This window comes from Pezoporus occidentalis, unplaced genomic scaffold, assembly GCF_034315485.1.
Source record: "Pezoporus occidentalis ecotype Australia unplaced genomic scaffold, CSIRO_AGI_Poc_V1 ctg73, whole genome shotgun sequence".
In the NCBI taxonomy this organism is placed as follows: domain Eukaryota; kingdom Metazoa; phylum Chordata; class Aves; order Psittaciformes; family Psittacidae; genus Pezoporus; species Pezoporus occidentalis.
The window spans coordinates 2,689,734-2,710,531 of NW_026916082.1; the positions used below are offsets into that span (position 1 = coordinate 2,689,734).

At 40.3% G+C, this 20,798-nt stretch overlaps 1 long non-coding RNA gene across 1 annotated transcript in view; it reads right to left on the reverse strand.

Annotated features, from left to right (window-relative positions):
- LOC134155121 (uncharacterized) overlaps positions 1–20,798 on the reverse strand; it is a 52,244-nt gene that overhangs the window by 15,023 nt on the left and 16,423 nt on the right. The gene's annotated exons all lie outside the window — the stretch shown is intronic.

The window sequence follows — 20,798 nt, forward strand, 5'->3', positions numbered from 1 at the left end:
GCTAAATCAAAACTACCAGATCTGTTCTATGGCTTTCATTTTATGCCGATTCAGTAAGTAGTTACCTGCTGTTGTGTATTTTTAAGAGAAATATACCAGATTTTAAAGAGTTTTTTTAATTTTATGGCTTTAATTTTTCATTGTAAATTTTTTTTTTTTAATAATAAAAATAGAAGAAAAGGCAAGTCATGCTCTCAGGTGGGTTTAGTTTGAATTAGCATCATTCCTTGCATCAGGGGCTTTGCCTATTCTTAGACAACAAGGCTGTAGATAATTTTTTTCTCTCTGCAGGATGTTGATCAGTAATAAAGAGTGAATGATTCTCAGTCTGCTTGCTGACACACGTTTACAATTTATCTCATTGCAAGCTCTGGAGAGAGGACATCTTCAGAACAGATTGTGAGTTAGGCAGAAGAGATTCATGTTCAAAGACATCCCTTAAAATATAATTAGCACACAACGTCCTAAAACTGAGATTAGCTTTTCATGTTGGTTTTGTATTAGTGAAACATAAAATTCAGCTGTTATATGGGAGCATGGAGGACACAAGGGTGTAGAAGGGGTGTAAATTCAGACTAAAGAGAGCAGACAAGTTAAACCAGGTAGTGAAACGTAATGGTGAAAAAACAAAGTAGAAGAAGAAAAAGTTTCCCCATTGCTTTCCCAGTGGTACTGAGAGAAATAACAGATTGATTTCTTTATTATGCACCCATAGCATGATATGGCAGATGAGATTATGGCCTTTAAGGTCCCTTCCAACCCTAATCATTTTATGATTCTATAATCAGCTTTGATGTTAGAAACCATGATCAGCTTTGATGTTGGAGACTATTTGTCTTGTAAATACAAATGGCGACCAATTAAATGAAACTGGAAACTAAAATGATGCCTCTTCTGCTATTTACATTACAATACAAAGTTGATCTGACATATGAAAAAGAAATCTTACACTGTAAGCTGGTCATGGGTGGCCAAAATTCAGGGACAGGAAGAGCTTCAAATGATCATTAGTAACATAAACCAAGTAGAAGGGCTTATAAAAAGACTTTATTTCCTTTTTCCCTGTGAAGTCTACAGAATTGTCTACATGCCTGGTGAGCTAGGCTTTGAAGGACTCATCACAAAGAATTTAAAGGACTGCAAGCTAAACCCACCTCAACCTTATACCACAATATTGACCTGGAAGGTCCTTCATTACAAGTAAGTGTTCCAGACTACGTTTATTTCTAGGTTTCTTCAATAATCTTGGCCTATTCAGTCCTTGCTCCCTCTGTTGAGCTTGTCCACAAGAATCACTTAATATCTGTATGCGTTGATAATTTTTGTGATGTGGAAATATCTTCAGCAAAAAAAGATCCTGAAACTATTATAGTCTTTTAACAAAAATTATTCAGCCCAAAGCAGGACAAGAGCTATCATGTTGCTGTGTCTTAGATGTGAAATACAGCGGCGTTGAGCTAACAAGCCTGCCTGGCAGTGTGGTGTGTAGGGGCAGTGATTTAAAGATCATTTGAAACAATATCTCTGCTTTATTGCAGTGAAGACTTCCCCTTCCCCAAAAATTTAAAATTTAAAACATGCCTCCTCTGAGCATAAAGGCAGTGCTTTTTGCTTTCTGAGATGGAACAAAGTATTTCCTTGATGAAAAAAATATGATTTTGATTTTAAGCAGTAGGAACATTTTCCCACTGCATATTTTTCATGCTGTGGAGACTAACTGTCCACCAAATATTTCAAATGTAAATTTTCAAAAAAAAGCTCTGCTGAAAGACATTTTCCTCCTAAATTTTTACTAAAGCATAGCTCTAAATGTTGTAATTCCAAACCATGCTCTCCCAGCATCCCCTCCCCCTGATATCAGGGTATCATCCCCATATCCCCTATGCATAAAGGAAGTTTTTCCTTCTGCTTGTAGAACCTGAAAAGCAGGAGGATATCGTTAATGGCCTGGAAATGAACAGAGAAAGAAAGGAATGATATAATTTCATCATTAAACCTTAAAATGAGAGGTTAAAAAAAAAAAAAAAAGACAGGCAGAATAAACTTAACCTAAGCACATGGTTCACAGATATGCACATGAAAAAGTAAAATGGGACAGACTCTTTTGTCTAGGGAAAAACCAAGCAGGCTCCCTTGAAATATGGTGTTTAACACTGATTTACACCTTCTAGGAATACAGCCTGGGATATTAGTGGATCCAATTCCTCTTTGAAAGAAAAAACAATCATTTTCCTTTACCCATTTAACATTCAAACATCCCATTAACCTAAATTAAATGCTTTCTTGTAGGTTTTTAATTTAGCACAGTGACACCCGAAATGGAAAGGCCACTTACAATTACAAACTCCATAGTACAGCCACCATATTCTGCAGCTTGCAGTCATCCTTATCATCCCAAGCATGTTTCTCATCTTGGCAAGCAGGAAACCTCTTTTTTCTATCTGTGTTGTATGTGTGTGTGCCGGTAGATTTTCACCTATGTACTTTTTTGTTAGTGTTCTTTAATTCATGTGGCTTTGGCAAACTAATGAAAGGAAGGAAGGGGATACATGGCCATTATTTTATTTCTCATGGGTTTCTGGGTTCTATAGAAATGGTCCAAAAGGAAAAAGCTACCCATATAGTATGCACCCCAAGGACAGCCCGGGAAAGTTTCCCTGGTTTACCCAGCAGCTCAGGTCTGCCTTGTGCTTTGCAAGGTAAAGTTAATGTTCAGGCAAGAGGCAGTCACTGAAAGGGCAGGTTTAGTTTTCCTTGGAGGTTCAACAGAAATCTCTCTCAGGCAGCTCTGAGCTCTCCTGAAAAATAAAACACCAGAGTGCTTCTCATCGCAGCAAAAGGACCTTCTGAAGAGAGACTGGTGCAAATGCTTTCAGAATAGCCATGCCATGTTCCTGTCATGTGGAGCATGAAAGGAAGCTTCAGGCATAAGCATAAGGTGCAGAAACAGTCCTGAAGCTCTTGAGATGCAGGAACCTTTTATGCAACCTCTTGATATGTCTCCACTGACAATGGTACCCTGCATTATGCTGGAGAGAAAGCATTGCCTAATTTGTTTCAAAGACAGCTCAGTGATTTATCAATAAAAGTAGCTTAATTAACTGGAAGGTGTGTGCAGAGATAAGTTTTTAGGTACCCAAGTGATCTGTCTGGTGTGTTTGCTAAACCCTATACAGCATATGCTTCTGGCACACATTAGTCTGCTTAGCTGAACAGGCCTCTGGGTCAGCTGAGCGATGCAAAGTGTCCTGTGTGCCCTTATCCTGCAGCTGGCATGAAGATAATCATAATTATGGGACTGTATTTGTCACACAATGCAACAGCATTTGGTGAAGCTGTCACTGTGTGCTCACTCAGGTGAAACATCCCACCAAACTGTTGATCCACAACTGATCTGCCCAGCTCAATCTGGCTCTGGGGTAGCCTCAGGGTTGATGTGGATAGAGTCAAATGATGATTTTCTGCCTGCTGTTACAAACAAGCAAACAAAAAGATCAAGTACCTTTTTTCTGACTAAAGACTAAGTTTCATTTCAGGTACTTATATCAAAAAATCGAGATTAGCTCTATGTTAATCCAGGAAGAGCTGAAACTCTGGTTTCAGTTTGCAAGTTGCTTGCACACAGGCAGACACTTCTACATATCTCAGTATCTCAGACGCCTATATGTAGCTCAGTATTTCCAGGGCTGAAAACTTGGGTTTGGTCCTACACCCGAACCTGAACAGTTTTCTTCTACCTATGGGCCTCATGGATGCGAACACAGGCTAGTTACTGAAGCCAGATCTGGTCACTGCTATTTTTTAAATGATGGTGTGGACCACAGTGTCTGTGGGGTGCCTGTTTCCTCCTCTCTAGTCCTTGCTACAGTGAAGGACACATTCAGTTCTTTGCCTGTCAGAATTATAGCCATGTCTTTGCTAGCTCCCCGGTGAACATCCTGCATGCCTTACTAGACCAGTCTGGGCCATTTGCACCAGCTGGTACTTTCTATAGAAAGTATCCTAAAAGAGGGTTTCACTCTACAACAGTTAGGATACCTGTGTCCCAAAGACTTCATACCACAAAGGCACCCAGAAAACCTCCCTTTCTCCTTCCTCCCCTGCAGCAAAGAGCTGCAGACTCACTATCTGTGCCCTGACAAACTCTGGGTCTACTGGACACATTTCTAGCTCTGTTTTCACTGAAAAGTTGTGAGCCCCAGTGGCAGGTAGTACAGCGGAAGCTTGAGTTATCTTTGTAGTTATTAACCTTTCAGAGTAACACAGTTGTCTGTGAGGAAGGATTATACTGAACCCCATGACACCTAGAAGAAGGGCAATTTATCTGAACAAAGGTATTGTCCCTCACCATGCACATCCACACCTCTTTCCAGCCCCTTTCCCTGGAAGGGGAAGGACTGGCACAAGGACTGGCACAAGAATACCAGTGTATTTTCTCTTATCCAGGCCACCCAAGTGATTCAGGGAAGGGTTTAATCCACTGAGCAAAAATTATGTCTATTATTTCTCAGTTTCTGTTCGCCTTTTAAAATAAAAAGGAATTCAATCCACCAGAATCCCAGTGGATCCACAAGCCTCCCAGTCATCTGTTTTAACTAGAAAGAAACAAATTTAATCTCCATAGATTATATTGCACACTGCATTGCCAGCTGTCTTCTAGCAGGGGCTTCCTTTGCTCAAAGGTCATAGTACAAATCCCTTGATTAAAAACCAACAACAAACACATTTAGAATGGGTAAAACTATAAGATGCTGCCATAAAGCAGATTATGTGAAGTAGATACTGTTAAAACAGTTTAAATGCCTCTTTCAAGCACGAGTTTAGTTATCTCAAAGCATATTAGAGAGAGCAATAAAATTTAATAGCCAGCAGTAAAGTGTTTATGCATGGCTCTGAACACCATATTGTTCAACTGCAGAACATGTTAACTTTGCCGCATGGGTCAGTCATATCCAGCAAATGGAGTTTGGGCCCTTGTTGGAGATGGGATTATATCTGCTTGGGGTGAATTCAGCAGAGACTCTCCAGAGAGCCCACAAATGGGGAAATGAGGAATCTGTTGCTGCTGTCAGGGCAGCAGCTCTGGCTTGCACCTCCAGAGGAGCTGATTCAGTTGGAAAGTTTGTGCACTGTGTGCATGTGTGTGTGTGTTGCGACACAGCCCCTGGGAGGGTAGCACTGAGTTTCAACCTAAAAGCAATTGCTTTTTCCAGTCTGGATTGAAGGCTGAAGTTGTATTGTGGTGCATCCTAGGACTGCCAGTATTGTGCCATGTTAGAGATAGCCCCAGTGGTTATTTTCTTATGGATGACCCCTGAAAGTGTGAAACTGTCAGTGCATATGGACACCAGTAAAGATGTGACCCTACAGAAGACAGGTTTCTCATATTTACTAGGAAAAAAAAAAGTATAACATTTTGTGAGTCACATTTGGAGTAAGTATTTACAGTGACAACAGAATGAGAGGCAGATAATATGAGTCCGTGCCACTAGCCAAGATGCCAGGTTGGGATTCAGAAATCTGATCTTTTAATGACTGTCATGTGCCACACTACAAAAGTCACTTTACAAACCACCCCTTCCCATCTGTGTTTTTATTTAGACTCTTGGATTTCTGCTTTTCCATGCATTTGTGTAGGACCTAAACATGATGATGATCTAGAGAGGAGTACCCAAGTACTTCCATTATAAGAAGCAACCTTGGTCTGTCAGTGTGAGAAACATTTGGAGTGTGACTGTCTGAAAGGTGATACAGGAGGTGGATTGCAATGTGAACTCTTTCCTGAAGCCCATATTCCTTTTAGAAATTCAGCCTGTTTCTAAAGTAAACATGTATGATTCTGATTTTTCAATGGTTCTATTTGCTTCTTCTTAAACGTACAAGTCTCCCAAAGCTTTTGCTTCAGACAGCAAGCCATCTGGTTACACCTGGCTGCTTGGTGTTGCCTGAATAGCTGCTTGGACTGTTAAAAGCCCAAGAGTTCATTAATACCAAGGGCCATGTTCCCTGCTAGGGACAAAGCTCAGCAATGGCTTGTAATGCAGTCAGTCAAGTGCTTTATTCCCAAGTCTGACTCCTGGGCACTGTTGTGCTGTTCCTGTGCTTTTGCCCTTCCTGCAGCTCACTGGGAGCCCCAGCTCTGCAGCAAGGAGCGTGCAGTCTCCCATGGGAGAGTTCCTTCTGCTCGTGCACAGAAAGCAGTGCCCTCCCCTGCTTGTAGCTCTCCAAACCAGGATGGGATGAGGATACATTTTTGTTAGAAAGTGGGCAGTAAATGGAAATCAAGAAAAGGCTAATTCAGAGTCCCCTGCTCATCCCTGATGAACCCTCAAAAAAGGCTAGAGGAATGGAGAGGGTAACAAATTCTCTTTATAGACTGCTATCCTCATTTGGGTAAGCAATTGACTAAAAAGCTGTTTTTAATTTGTGCTCATAGTGCACAGATCAGCTGTTACTCCTCATATGGTACAAGGGAACATCTCACTTTTTTTCCATCAGTTATGCACTGCTTCCCTCACCATCATGCCATACCTAGCAACTGCAGTGAGAGTTATTTCATTCTTTTTTCTTCATGTTTTTGGAGCAGAAACGTATGTGCCTCTTGGCTCAGATGGATGAACAGTCTCTTGAAATCACCAAATCCTAGGCTCAGGAAGCAATAGGAATATAAAGCTTTATTCACCCATTTTAAAAGAAACCTACATGAGGTGGAAAAACATATTTCTGATGAATTTTAGTAGCTGAGCCATAGATAGCTTCTGGTATTAAAGGTGATTCTCCATGAGTTTCAAGGTTTATTTTTTTAACGACTCTTAAGAAAGACTATGCCTGGAATGAGGTCTTTGTTAATTGATGGAATAGGAAATACCTAAATTGTTAGTTAAATCAGGCATAGATGCCTCTCCATGTATTCCAGCTAGCCAGATCATCAGCTAATATAAATCAGCGAAGACTCAGAAATACCAGTAGATATTTATAGATGTGACGCAAAGGACTCCCCCCCCCCAGCAAGATTCACCTGTTCTCTTCCTCCTGTTAGACAACAGAAGATGTCTTCTTTTTTTTTTTTAATCAAATATATATGTGTGTGGGAAAATATATTAGAACTTGGGAAATTACTACAAAGGAAAGAAGATGAAGTTTTCGTGTGCAACAAAATTGCTTCAGCATTTGGAAAGTGGGAGGAAAAGGGAAAGTAGGGAAATGGAATAGAAAAAAAAAAGAAAAAGAAATAAAAAATCCATCCTTGTTGCATAATGTACCTTGTGGGGATTTTTAAGAGCAGTGGAATTACATGTTACTTATTGGTAATTACATGTTTAACAAGGTGTTCAGTATCTGCTGACTTAAGTAGCTAAAGGAAGCAGGGATGTTTTTCTTATCAATATTTAAAAGTCTTGTAAAATCCCTGCTAACTGGATTATCACCATACTAGAGCTGTCATTGTGCAGGTCTAGCTGCCATTCTAGCTTGAATAACAGAAGTGTGTGTGTCTGTGTGTGCTTGTGTTTGTATACAGTTTTGTCCCCCTTTCTCTTTGCTTTAAAGAGAGATGTGGGACACTTCCACCTGGTCTGTGCACAAGAGCACTGTGCAGCTAACTGGTAGATAGAAAAGCTGGGATGCTAAAGACAAATACAGGCTTTTACTGCCTACCCCAGTAATTCAAAAACTATTAGAAACCTTGCACACATCCTAAAAAACAACAAAATGGACAATGTGATGATTTTGAAATCAGTTTAGAGGTTTCTCTCTGTTCAAGCAGGGCTCTGATGCATAAAAAATCAAATTCCTTAAAAGTGAAAAGCTCCAAACCCTTCAATTTTAAAATAAACTAATGATTAATTTCTAACATAACAAGACTCCAGAAAAAGGGGACGTAAAGAAATAGATTTACTATGCAGTCCCTAGTAGAGCAGAAAAATAACCACCAGGTCCTTCAAGACTAAAACAGTGTAAGAAAAAAAGAAAGCACAGATTTAAGGGAAGAATGCATTAACCCAAACATTATTAAGGGAACAGAAACAATTTTCTTGCAACTGTAATGAAGGGTGCAACTGAATGAGTTCTTACGAGCCATTTTCAATGAGTTAACACTGGTCAGCACCAGTTATCTGAGGTGAGCCATGGAGGGAGTGGGGAAAGGTGTTCAGTTAGATTGGCATCCAGCTTGTTTTCTGAGTTGTAGATATGGCCCTGGAGGATCTGCTTTTCTAAGAAACAAGAAGTGGTGAAGAAAAAGGAAAGGGCACTTGTTAGAACTGATGAGTAGATATAGACCTGCCTTCACATCACACACTACTACTCTCTGATGTGTGAGCCCATCTCCCTCTGAAGTCACCTGGAATACTCGGTGTTCCCTTTCAAGCTGTAGGAATTAAAGGTGTGGTGAGCTGCTTTAAACTGAGAGTTTGTTACCATGGAAGAGAGTGGTCTTCTTTCTTGTCCTCCTCCTTCTCATGATTCTTTCCCTTTCCCTGTAGCCCCTGCTGAACCGATTTAATTCTCACAGCAGTCAGAAACACCTTACTCTTCACTGGTTGTGGCCTTTCTGATCTCCTGTTGAGCAGAATCAATTCACCAAAGGTCAGGCAAGTATCAAAGCCAGGGCAGATAAGCAGAGAGACCACAGAGCAGCGCTGCTTTTATTTGGTGTCACTGAGATAAATTCTGTTTATCTCACCTTACTACACCTTAAAGAACATGGCACTGCTGACAACTATGGGAGGGACCAAGTTATGAATGGGTGTAGTTGAAGTTGTTTCTGAACGTGGCAGACTTCAGTGAGAAGAGCTGTCACACCTTAAGCTTTTGCCTAGAGGTTGCATGCTTCGTGCTAACTCTTGAGAAGGCCGTATCATTCTTGTCTATTGCCACATAGCATAAATGTTATATGGCTGCATTATAGGTTATGAAATTATAACAATTATAGCATTAAACTGGAAAGAAAACCTGGCTAGATGTGAGTAAAATGGTTTAAAATTTAGAAAAAATGTTCTGTCTGTGAATATTGCTAGAATAAGTCTGGAGACAAACCTTTTTTTATTCAGGTTGGCCAGCACTGGGTGTGAACTACTGTCCACAGCTCAGTAAAAACTGTGGTAACAGCTAAGAGCCATATCAAAGAGAATTTGATTTCTGCAGTCTGATTTCCCTGATATGTTTAATGGCTTAGCTAATGTAATGACAAACAGGGAAGGTGTCAGGATTTCAGATGTAGATAGATGCCCACTAGGAGTTTAAATGACTTAACCTAATCCTTCTACAGAGTAATGACTTCTGATACTAAATCAGCTGTTGAATGACATGTTCTTGCTTGAGTTCATGACTCCAATGCAGCTATTCTTATTTACATAGTAGTTCAGAATTCTGTCCACAATTAACATAGACTCTATGTTGACACCAGCACACCCACACAATTTTATACGCAAAAGCACAGCCAGGCCTCTAGAGAGAAAAATCTGTTTCCTGAAGCCACATATTCCCCAATTGCTTGTTATTTCCAGCATCTTCTATTTCTCCTGGCATGAAGGTGCATTTCTCACTTTGAATTGACTTCATCCAACCACCTTTCTGCTTTTCTGCCTCTTGTGTACTATATTTGTTTCCCCAGAACACACTCACTGCACCCGTTACTGCAATGATATAATGGCTCTTAAATCTCTTCAGCCCTCATCAGTGAGCTTTCAGTTTTTCTGCTGCAACATTTAACATAAATACTACAGGAGGGGTTGGAAGAGAGAAAGGACACCTCACATTAAAAAATTCTCCAGAAAAGTGACTTTTACATAGGGAGCTATGATTTCTACCTTTCCAGCTTACATAATCAATTGCTAAATATTTTTCCACATCTGAAAAATCTAAGAAAAAACTATTGGTTTAATTCAATTTAAAGATCAAATTCCTATTTCTACAGGGCGAAATAAAAAAGAAAAGTGATCTGCTTTCAAGGAACTAATCAAAGCTGAAAGTATGACTGGGGGACATATGGGATTGCAGAGATTTCATCTCATATTGAACATGGGCAGAAGTTAATGACAGTACTCTTTCTTTGTACCTTTCTCATGGCATGTCTCACATACAATTATATTTTGCTTCCTTTCCAAGTGGCAGCTTTATGTTTTGATAAATTAGAAGGATGGCTTTTTGTGCAACAAATATTTTCTTCCCCCTGTGTATGTCTTTGGCTATTTGCACATTCCTCTACAAAATGCAAGCTCCCCCTCGTGCTCTCTCCACAGCTGCATCTGTGCTGTGGGCTGTGCGACACATAATGCAGAGGGAGATGCAGGGCATCCTTGGAGAAGCATGGGATTTACAGGACTGTAGCTCAAAGCTCTGTTCACAACTTACTGCATAATGATGGTAAAAGAGATGTCCTTCACTGGCTCTTCCAGAAATCTCCAATAACCACTCAAGATCCTGATGCTGCAGGATATTCAAGGAACAGCCTAGCAGTGCCTTTTATCTTGTTCAGGTATTGGCAATGTCTTGCAAGGGAGACTGTCTCCTGCTGAAATATCCCATTTCATAAAGACCACAAGTGTTTTTTAGAGTTACTGAAGGAGGAACTGCAGTGCTAAGAATAATATTCAGAGAGACAGCTGGATGTGCTAAGTAAAGCTGAGATCAGGAGATATAACAGGAATTCAGCAATGGGCAATGAATCTGTGTGTTACATGATATTTATACCTTTCTGCAGCTCCTGTATTGCTGGTTTTACTAAGAAAAATAGATCCCTCCAAAAAAGTGCTGGGTAAGATATACCAGTGATGTGATCGCACCTGGCAATACAAAGGATGCCACAGAGGCTGCTGCCTCCAGAAAATTACAGAGGTTCCTTTAGCAGCTCTAAGCATGGGACAAGCTTTATATTGTTCTAAGGTAGTTTCAGGAACTTGCTGTTCCAATCAAATCTGCAGACCTCGTAACTGGTGGTGAAAGCAGACAGGAAATGAAGCGGAAATTCCCCCTGCCCATGGGAAAAGAAAGCTGCAGGGGCAGAAGAGAGCTAAAGCAAACCTTCCAGCAACAGATTTTTGAGCCAATCTTAGCTGCTGGTAAGCTCAAATAATTGAAACAGGCACTCAAATGAAGGAAAATGTGAAGCATTTTTGAAAGCTTTTTGTTTTCTAGAAGAGGTGCTTCATAGCCAAAAGATGGAGCCATGATAAACCAGTTCCAGTCTGCATTGTTTTATGTCTGCCTGCAATAGCCCAGAATGGCCTTCTGCAGCAAAGTGATGCAATGCATTACTATCTTCCAATTCTTGCCCAAGCAACCAATGCTGGAAATACAGAAGTGAGCACTTTTGCTTTCCAAAAGGACTGCCAGAATAAAACATGTATTGAATGTATGTTTGACATGGCCTACTGCTAAGGAGGATCTCATGGCATAAGAACTCAAGGAAACAAGAGCTATTTGGCTCATGTTTCTTTGCTTTATTAGGTGACTGCAAGGAAAATACATATGAACTTGCACAAACTGCATTATACCAGAGGTTACTGGTATATAATGTAAGCCTGAGATCAACTAAACAAAACTTTAGTAGGCTTGTGTCAGGGAAAGAAGGAAAAGTTACTGTTTTCTGAAAAAAGGGTGGTCCTGTGACAAATGGATTGTTCAGACCACATCGAATATAGAGACATGTGAAAACTTTTGTGTCCTGAAGTTAAGAAAGTCAGTTCTCTTGGTGTAGGGAAACTAGCTTTTTTAGTGTGCATCTCACCTAATCTATTGATGACATCTGTTTTAGGATGCTGAGTTTGGTTGGATAACCAGTGTCAAAGAGCTCTTCCTGACTTCAGAGGCTTACTGGGCATTTAACTGATAACCATGATGAGGGAGATCCACACCTCACAACCCACCTGTTCACAATACCAGAACTAAATCTTCCTTGCCAACAATTTACATCCATAGAAACATCCCAAAGCAGCTCAGAAATGCCAAGGCACACATACTACTAGCCAGCAAATATGCATTAGCAATTATTTGTGGGTTTACTGCATTCATCAGTGTAACTGGGCTCCTACAGAATCTGTCACAACTATAATCTACAGGGCTTTCTGTTGTTACATAATAGGGCTTTTAGGAGGAGAAGTGGGTACTAACTTATTTCCTTCAGGTTGCCTTAGAAATTTATACATAAACAACCTTTCTAGAAACTCCCTTTCTTGACTCAGAAAACTGGAGACTGCTTTGTATTAAGGTTATTCAGTGTGAAAGCTTAGAAATGGGGTGAGAAATAGGGGAGCTAATATCAGTCACTAATTCTGGGTGATCAGCATGATAGTGATACATAAGCTGTATCTGTCTGAAAATTGTTATCTACAAAGTGGACTCCTGAATCTGAACTAATTACCTTAAGCCCTTTCAGAGTGAGAAGAGAGGAACTGTGTGCAATTTATCTCCACATAAAATAGACATTTAGAAGAAGTCAGATGGATTGGGTTCCCGATGTGCATTTCTTGCTCTCCACTGACTGTGAAGAAAGTATAATAACTAACATAGGTAGAGATGTTCACACCATACACAGCTCAAGTTAGGTGAGGTGAGTCACAGCCAGGGGTCTGACGCTGTGAGGTGTCAGAGTTTACATATTCTGTTGATTCTGGCTATAGAGGCTAGGTGCTTCTGAGATATCTGGAGGGCAACAAAGTGGATTAAAAAATGGAGACACCCTGGAAAAGTAACCGTCTTGGGAAGTGCTTGCCTTAAAAAAGCACATTAAATGTTCTTCATCTTACAACCGTTGCTATTTCTAGTAGAAGGTATTTACATTTCATTGCTTGAATTAGTTAACTATATTCCCTAATCCACCCTCCTGAGGAACTTCTAGAGAGATCCCAGCATATGCATCTTCTATTTTATGTGGTGTGATTACACTTCAGGAGGAACTTTGATCCCTTTCACCATCCACAGCAGCTCATTCCAGTAGCACAAGACATCTGGGTCAGTCTCTATTACTTCATATCAGATTCACTTGCTTAATTGGAGACCATTCTAAGGAAACTTTGTGAACTTGCAGGAAAAAAAATAGCTCAATTAAATACATTTTGTTTCTGAAAATGCACCCAGCATATGAACTAGCCATCTCCTTTCTCAGCAAAACTTAACAATAACTAAATGAAGCTAACATTTTCCAACTCAACAATTCTGTAATTCACAACATTTAGGTAGGGAATAAAAAAGGATTATTAGCTGACCCAGAAATTGTGACCAGTGCCCAAGAAATAGCCCATTCCTAGCAAAAAGAAGGAATGCCAGTTGTTCAAAAGTAAAGGTGATTGAAGAACATTCAAAAGTCTAGTTCTAAGAGAAGATACTTTTCACCAGAAGTGCTCAGTGACAAATATCATAATGCACTGATAGCTATAGATGCTGTTCTATATCCGAAAAGATGCTTCTCACTCCAATCGTTAAGCAAAAGCAGGAGATTTTCAGTCTCTATAGTGATTTCTGTGGATCCAGTAGGTAGCTCGGATACAGCATGGCTGAACATTTTAGACTGCACTAGGGCTGAATTTAAAATTTGCTACCATGGAAGACAGAGAACTGTCACATTTGGGTGTTTTCTTGACCACCTCAAATGAGAGACCAATCACAAAGTGGGATTCAAACTTGTAAATTAGATGCATGAAGAAGAACTGGGCAGCAGAAGTTTCAATGCGATGGGTAACAAAATGAATAAAGCAAATGATCTGCAATCTCATTCACAGCATGAAAGAGCAGAAGAGTGGACACTGTTGCAATACCTATAGTATTAAATTAACATACCCCTTATGTGGAACTGAAGCCAGGCAGCATCAAACAACTTTTATAACAACACTACTGAACTCTCTTGCCCTGCAGAAATGGGATGACTGTGTCTAAAATTGAAACTGTCTCTAATCATCCTCCCAGAAATTAGAAATAATTTTGGGAGTCCTGGATCACCTATGCCAACCTGAGGTCCAGAAATGTTCCTGGGTCTTGTTTTATCTATGCTACATCCAAGTGTTGGGGTAGAACCCACACCAAAACTGTGACAGGTACTTCTGGCTCATTTAAGTTCTGTTGACAAAAGCTTCATGAGAGAGAAAGCACAGATATGGTGCTGTTTGCCTGACTCAGGGGAAAGATGACTTCAGTAGGATAGAAAACCCCTTCAAAACAAATTTTTGAGAAGTGCAAACTTTCCAGGACTGAAGCTTCAAGTAATAGCTGAGAGTTTCAAAGGGAAAACACAGCACAGCTCTACAGCAGCCGAATCCTGTTTGTCTTCTCTCCAAACTACTCCCTCTCTTCTTTCCCCAGGAAAAAATTAAAAGGCCAATGCCACCCCGGAGTCCTAAAAGAGTTTCATGCAAACTGCAACAGTGTTGGGTGACAGCAAGACTGGTTGCATTATGGGCTCTGAATGAATTCCTTGGTAAACATTTCCCACTTTGTCTTCCTTACAAATTGTTCACTTTAATTAGTCCAATCCCATCCAGCAGATTATTCATTATTCATACTTCCTCTGAGGAGCATTTGGAAGTTAATTTCAGCCACTGGATGTAAAGATTTATATTCCTGCTTCTTGGCACCACATACTGAGGTCCTTTTTAATCCCGCTCAGCCACTCTACTTTCAGAAGGGTAAAACACCCACCTGTAGGCAGAGCACAGTGATCCCAGATTTACCTGATATTTGTGGAGCCATCATGCTTGTGGTGAAGATCCTTATTTGGATTTGCTACTGTTCAATTCAGTTGGTGGGCTGGATGACAGAAAATGTTTCCTGGTTCTTTATTGTAACTGTCTGAAATCAGACAAAGATAATGAGCAACTGGAGATTAGCACCTCATGACAATAAATAAGGATCAGCAAACGGAGAGTTAAGTACATGTATGGACAGCTTCAGAAGCACCTTTTGCATTTATTTTGGTGTTTCCCTCTTCTCAATCTAAGAGGTAGATGTCAGTTTTGCTTTTCTAAATAAACTATCTTCAAATTTCTAGGCAGGGAGCTTGAATATACATTGTCAAAAATCGCAAAAAAAAAAAAATCCTAAATAAATGAATATGCTTGATGGAGAACTCAGTCTTTGGAAACAGTGTACCATACAAAGGAAAGCTTCACAAGCTGAAAGAGGAAAATCAAAGAAGGATTAAATAGATTCACCCAGTTACATTATTCCTTCCACTGGAAGCAGAATTAGTCATCAGCTAATGAGAGCTGACACTGGGGTCTCTAACACTGCACTGTGACCTATTCACTGAATACATTCATGCTATCTGCTAAATATGACAGTATTCCCAGGAAGGTTGGGGGGAAAAGCAAAAAGCTGGAAAAGGACCATGCAGGCTGTGGTTATAATAAATGCACCTGTATACAGGCATTTCCTACCTGGTTGTGAAACCTTAATGTTCTTCATATAAGGAAGTTATATTTTCCCAATTTGATGTGCTAGGTTGGATTAGGGTCTTACCATACCAGCTCATAGAAGAGCCTTTCACTACGTCTAATGATCCCTTATCTGAAGTAACAAAGCACACAAACTGTCAGAGAAAACAGAGGGAAAAACTGGTGGAAAGTGTGGAAAATCATAGAAACTTCCTCCCATTTTAGTGTTTTACTTACAGAGATATACCACATCCTAAAAGTTTGCATTAGGCCATCACACAAAAAAACCCTCAATCCTGTCCAAAAGACAACAATTGCTTTTTCTCCTCCCATAGCCGCATTTCTTCTCTTCTGTTGCTATTTCATCTGATAGTTTAATAGCATATTTTACCTCATCCTGGTTCTCAACTCTCTATTTTATTTCTCCTTGGCCTAGTAACAGGATTGCAAGGGTCACATTTCAGTTTCACCCCATGGAGAAGCAATGCTGATTTGCTTTCCCTCCAGATGTGAAGCAACCCGTTTATGTTTAATATTCACTGCAGTCACACAGCGGCCTGCATTTAACTACATTTTTATGCATTATAAATGCACATACATTTGAAAGAATAAAATTCCCTCTATCCAATATCATTCTAAATGGAGCTGAGGTGAACTCTTGTTTCCCTTAGGCAGCTTGACATCTGAAGATCATGTTTAGGCATTTCAGTTTTGAATTGTACTTTTTCACTTCCTAGCTCCTTATGTTGGTGGCTTTCCAAGCACTTCCCAAAATAAGCACAGAGTAACCCTCCAGACAGTGTGCTAAGGAATATAAATGTAACTCTTATCAGAGGAGAAAGGTGGCTGAGAAAGAGAATAAGCAAATTTATGAGAGTTCTTGTAGGGATTTGGTGTCAGCTTCTATGGATGCCTGATGCCCTGTTCTCTGAACTACACTGTGCAGTGCATGCTGCTCATAAACAACTGGCTCTGAGCAAAGACCCCAAAATCTGCTTTCCTTCTAGGACTTGGGTGACAATTGGTCAATCTGCTACACACTTACCTCCACCTCTCATTTCCTGGAGCCTTCTCATCACAGGTTTCAGCTTGTCTTTAAGCATCCAGATGTCAATAGGAAGTGTAGGTGACTTTGCTGTGTGGGTGACTGGGTCACCCAAACTTATCAGAGGGTAGGAAGCTCAGGGGTATCTTAAAAGCTCACTCAGGATTCTTTCACAAGGCTGTGGAAGGAACACCCATAACCCTGCAATCGATTCCCTCCTTGTCCTAGTTCTCTGTCTTCTTCACTAAAGTGAAATTTTCATGTCTAGAGCAAGCTTCCACCAACCCTCCTCCAACAAGCCTCCCTATATCCATCAAGCAGTAATAATTCATAACCTAACCTGAATGTCAATGTCAAGTGTCTAGACTCTAAGGCCCTAAATTACCAGAAGAGCAGGAGATACTGGCTTTGTGTTTGGGGCAAGACACATCTTTTGGCATGAGCCCAAATATTCTGTAGCTCCTGCAGCACTTGCAGCCCCATTGTATATGGAATAATGCTCCTTTTGTCTCCATGTGGCAGAGACAGGGATCATTTATCAAGATTCATACTGCTACAAAACTCTTAACTCAAAAAACCTGACATTTTCCAAAGCAAGGCACATTTCATTAGCCTTCTCAATCTGTGTATTTAGAGACAACTTGCTTCTGAATGGACTTTGCAAGTCTCATTCACAAGTAACAATACATGGAGAATAATGTCAATTACTCTCCACTTAATGAGACAATGACGCTTTACTTAAAAAAAAAACGAACACACAGAACCTCTCTGCCTTCAGGTGTCTGTGGGTAAATACTCTCCTGCACTAGTTGGAAAAGAATTAACGGAGGCAGATGATTTATGGACTGACCCTTTCAGATCTCTAAACCTAAGCAGAATTTTTGTTTGATCAGAAACGAGAGTAGACCCCCTGCTGAGCATCAGATGGCAAAGTGGCATTGACTATTTTCTTCCAGTCCATTTAAAGACAATGCCTCACCATGACATTGTTGGCTTTGATTTTTGAAAATAGAGAGTGTAGAAAAAATCTCTGAAAACTAGCTGACAACAGCTAGTGCCATAATCTAGCAAGCAAAGGCTGATTAGAAATCAGTGACATGGATTTCAACAAATAAAGCATGACCTAGCTTGCAAAAGAGAAACGAACCACTGAACAAGGTGACTAAGGATATGGTAGATTTACCAGCATATGAAGCCTTGAAATGAATTTGTTTTCAGTTTATGCAATTTACCACATGGCCACATCAACACTTCTCCCCCACATAAGGGAGTGGGAGAGACTGCATAGCCAAAGATAAGACTATCCATTTTGGCAGTGAGCATACATCAGATGAAAGCTTCCTGCACCCTGAACAAGCACAGAATACTTTGTAGTATAAATAAAACTATTACTCTCGAGCAGCCTATTCATTGTGTTTGGAATTCATCCCATACAACTCTGGATGCCTACATCTCAGGTAGTTACTGTAGGCTTCCATGGTAATTGCTGAAGGAAAAATACAGCACAACTCATAAGGCTTGGATGAATCACATCTTGGAAGTGTCTGTTTCTCTCCATTGACTGTAAGGATGTTAAGAGTGGTTTGGAGATGTCTGCTTTATGAGCCTCACACTTTGTGCCTCTCATGAACTATTACCAGATACTGGTGATACTAAAGAAATTCCATGGTTGTTGATGCTTTCCAGGATCCCTGAGGTCATAACTATCCAATTCTTACAAGGTACTTCAGGTACTTTCCTGCAAAACTTCTGCTGAATTCTGTCATGCTGAAAGGAAATCAGACAAAGCACTGTTTCTGCTGATCTCATTTTGGCCATGACTTCAAGCTAGAGGCAACAATTCAATGCTTTGGGTAGATACACATAAGGACTCTCTTATAGACATGACTGGATCTTGTCCACATTGCTCCTGGGCAGCTCTTTCAATCTGGAGTAGAGCCACCATGGTCTTAATTCATTAGCTTGAAAGCAAGCCCTGCTACAGGAAGGAAATTCGGATTGCATCCAAGCAGCACAATCCATCCTAATTTCTTAAGATGTCAAAGGGGATTTCCCTGAAATAGATATTATGAGCATATTAAGGATGTGAAGGACAACAATATCTAGTCAGAGAGTATAGAAAATTGGAGTTGCTAAAAAACCAAACCCCAGACATCTTCAATGACCTTAAAAGAGTAAAGCAATCTCTTTCCTGAACACATGGAAAAGAGGTGAGAAAAAAATGAAAAAGTAAATGACAGTTATTTCATTTTTTTTTTAATCTGTCTAAATGCAATTTCACTATGATATGAATGATAGCAGCATGAGCAGAGATTGTTACTTTAATAGGATTATTGTCAGATGCTGGCTGTATTTGTACTACAGCAATGAATTTGCTGCAGTGTAGATACATTTCCATGTTTGATAAGTTACAAAGACGGTTAAATGCATTTCATTTTAGATATCAGGTTTGCAGCAGTCTCTATTTTTCTCATATTTGAAAGGTTATATCTCTGGACACCTTTACCCACAGGGCTGATATCCTGATTATAAATTCTAAAGGCAGTTTGTTAAAAGTTTTTTACAATGGTGTTGATTTACTAATATTGACCATGTGTGCATCTAAGTACCTGCCTTAAGGAACCATTTTTGACTCATCTGGATGGATCCAGAGACTGTGGCCAAATCTCTAAAGTCTTAATTTCTCTGAATTCACTTAAATCCAGTGTTTGGTTGCAGACACAGGCTTTGAGGTAAGTTGGAGGAGGGCTGCAGCAGGACCCTGAGTGTTCCTTACACCTTAATATAGTTCCAAATGTACCCTTTCATACAGGACAGAGAGCCTGCCTGGTGGCTGTGGCTATCCTGCAACACGAAGTTGCAATGCTTAGCAGTGATGTTATGGGGCAAGCACCAGGAAGAAGAGTCAGATGGACTTTTTCCTCAATGCCATCTGTCACAAGAGACCATAGGAGTCATGAGAAACTGAGCCTATAGGTATCCAATGTAAATACCCAGTGTCTTACTCTACACACTGCTCTCAGATTCTTTCACAGCACCTTAGCATGGATATTATCTCCAGTGCTAAAATTCATTTCCCTGAACTGGCAGGCTGCCAATTAATTCTTTGTAGCCTGTATTTAAGCTACAATGATTTACAGTTAAGATGTCTCAGCTAATCATAATGTAATTAATAGTCTGTAATGATTTTATGTCTTGGAGAAGGAAGCATTTCATACCTAGTTTTGGCTACACTGCAGTGATGGACTGTAGGACATCACCTTTTTTTCATGCTATTGCCTTTTGTTTTGGAAACTGAGAATTTCAGAGCTTGAATGTAAATTTGACATTTTGATACATTGCTTGTTGCTGCAGCATATTCAGCTTTTAGATAGGAAAGGTAAATATAAACCAGTTGAATCTCCTTTGCTGGCACACTGTGAAATTACCCACTAAGAATGCAGCAGGCAGTATCAAAGATATTAATTCAGCAATTTTGTGTGTGTGTACCAGAACATGCAATCAAAAGAAACTCACTGTCCTGGGAATAGAGAGCTCTCAATTCTCACCTATTTAATGGACTGCCCTTGTAAACTGGAGGAGCCCAATGACCCCCATTGCCAGGAGTTCTTGAGAGCAAGAGGAGAGGTGATTTGGAAAAGCAAGAGGTGATTTCAGACAGCCACAAAAACTCCATGAGAGGCAGACTGGAACTTCAGATAGCCTGTGGGAGCAGGATGGACTGTAGTCAGGTTTCCCTGGCAGAGCCCAGTGCAGGCAAACCTTTCACAGGAGCTTCACATCTGCAAGACCATCTCTGGTGGATCAGTCATGCCTCTGCTAAAATCTTCAGAGGTTTTCTGCTATAAGCAAAGCTAATTATATCTTGTAATCGCTCACAATCCTGATGCCAAAACCACCTGTGCCTGGTAAGACCACCTGCAATGCCACTGTTACCTCTTCTAAAGAGAGGGTTTGGGGAGGCTCTAGTAGAAGGCACTCTAGGACACTGATAGATCCCGCTAGTGTAGCCAATCTGATCCTGCTGAGAATGGGATAAGCATCAGAGGCATGTCCTGGAGAACTTCATAATATCCTTTACATCATGTAGTGTCCAGGGATGCTTGCCCAGGCTTGGGGCTGGATGTGTTAGTAGAATACAATTCTAGACAGCGCTGTAGGCTCTGGCCAGGAAAGTGATTCCTGGCAGTTACTGAAAGCTAAGCTCTGGACCTTTTTAGTAAGCTTTGTTTGGAGAGGCAAGCTTAATTGCCATGAATACCTTTCCCTGCTCTTTGATGGTTGCCCTTTGATTTAGGCAACTGTTACAGCTTCCCTACTGGTTAGACTAGAAGGCTGTCAGCTGAAATATTGCTGCCTCATTAAAAAATGGTAAAGTGATTAAAGAC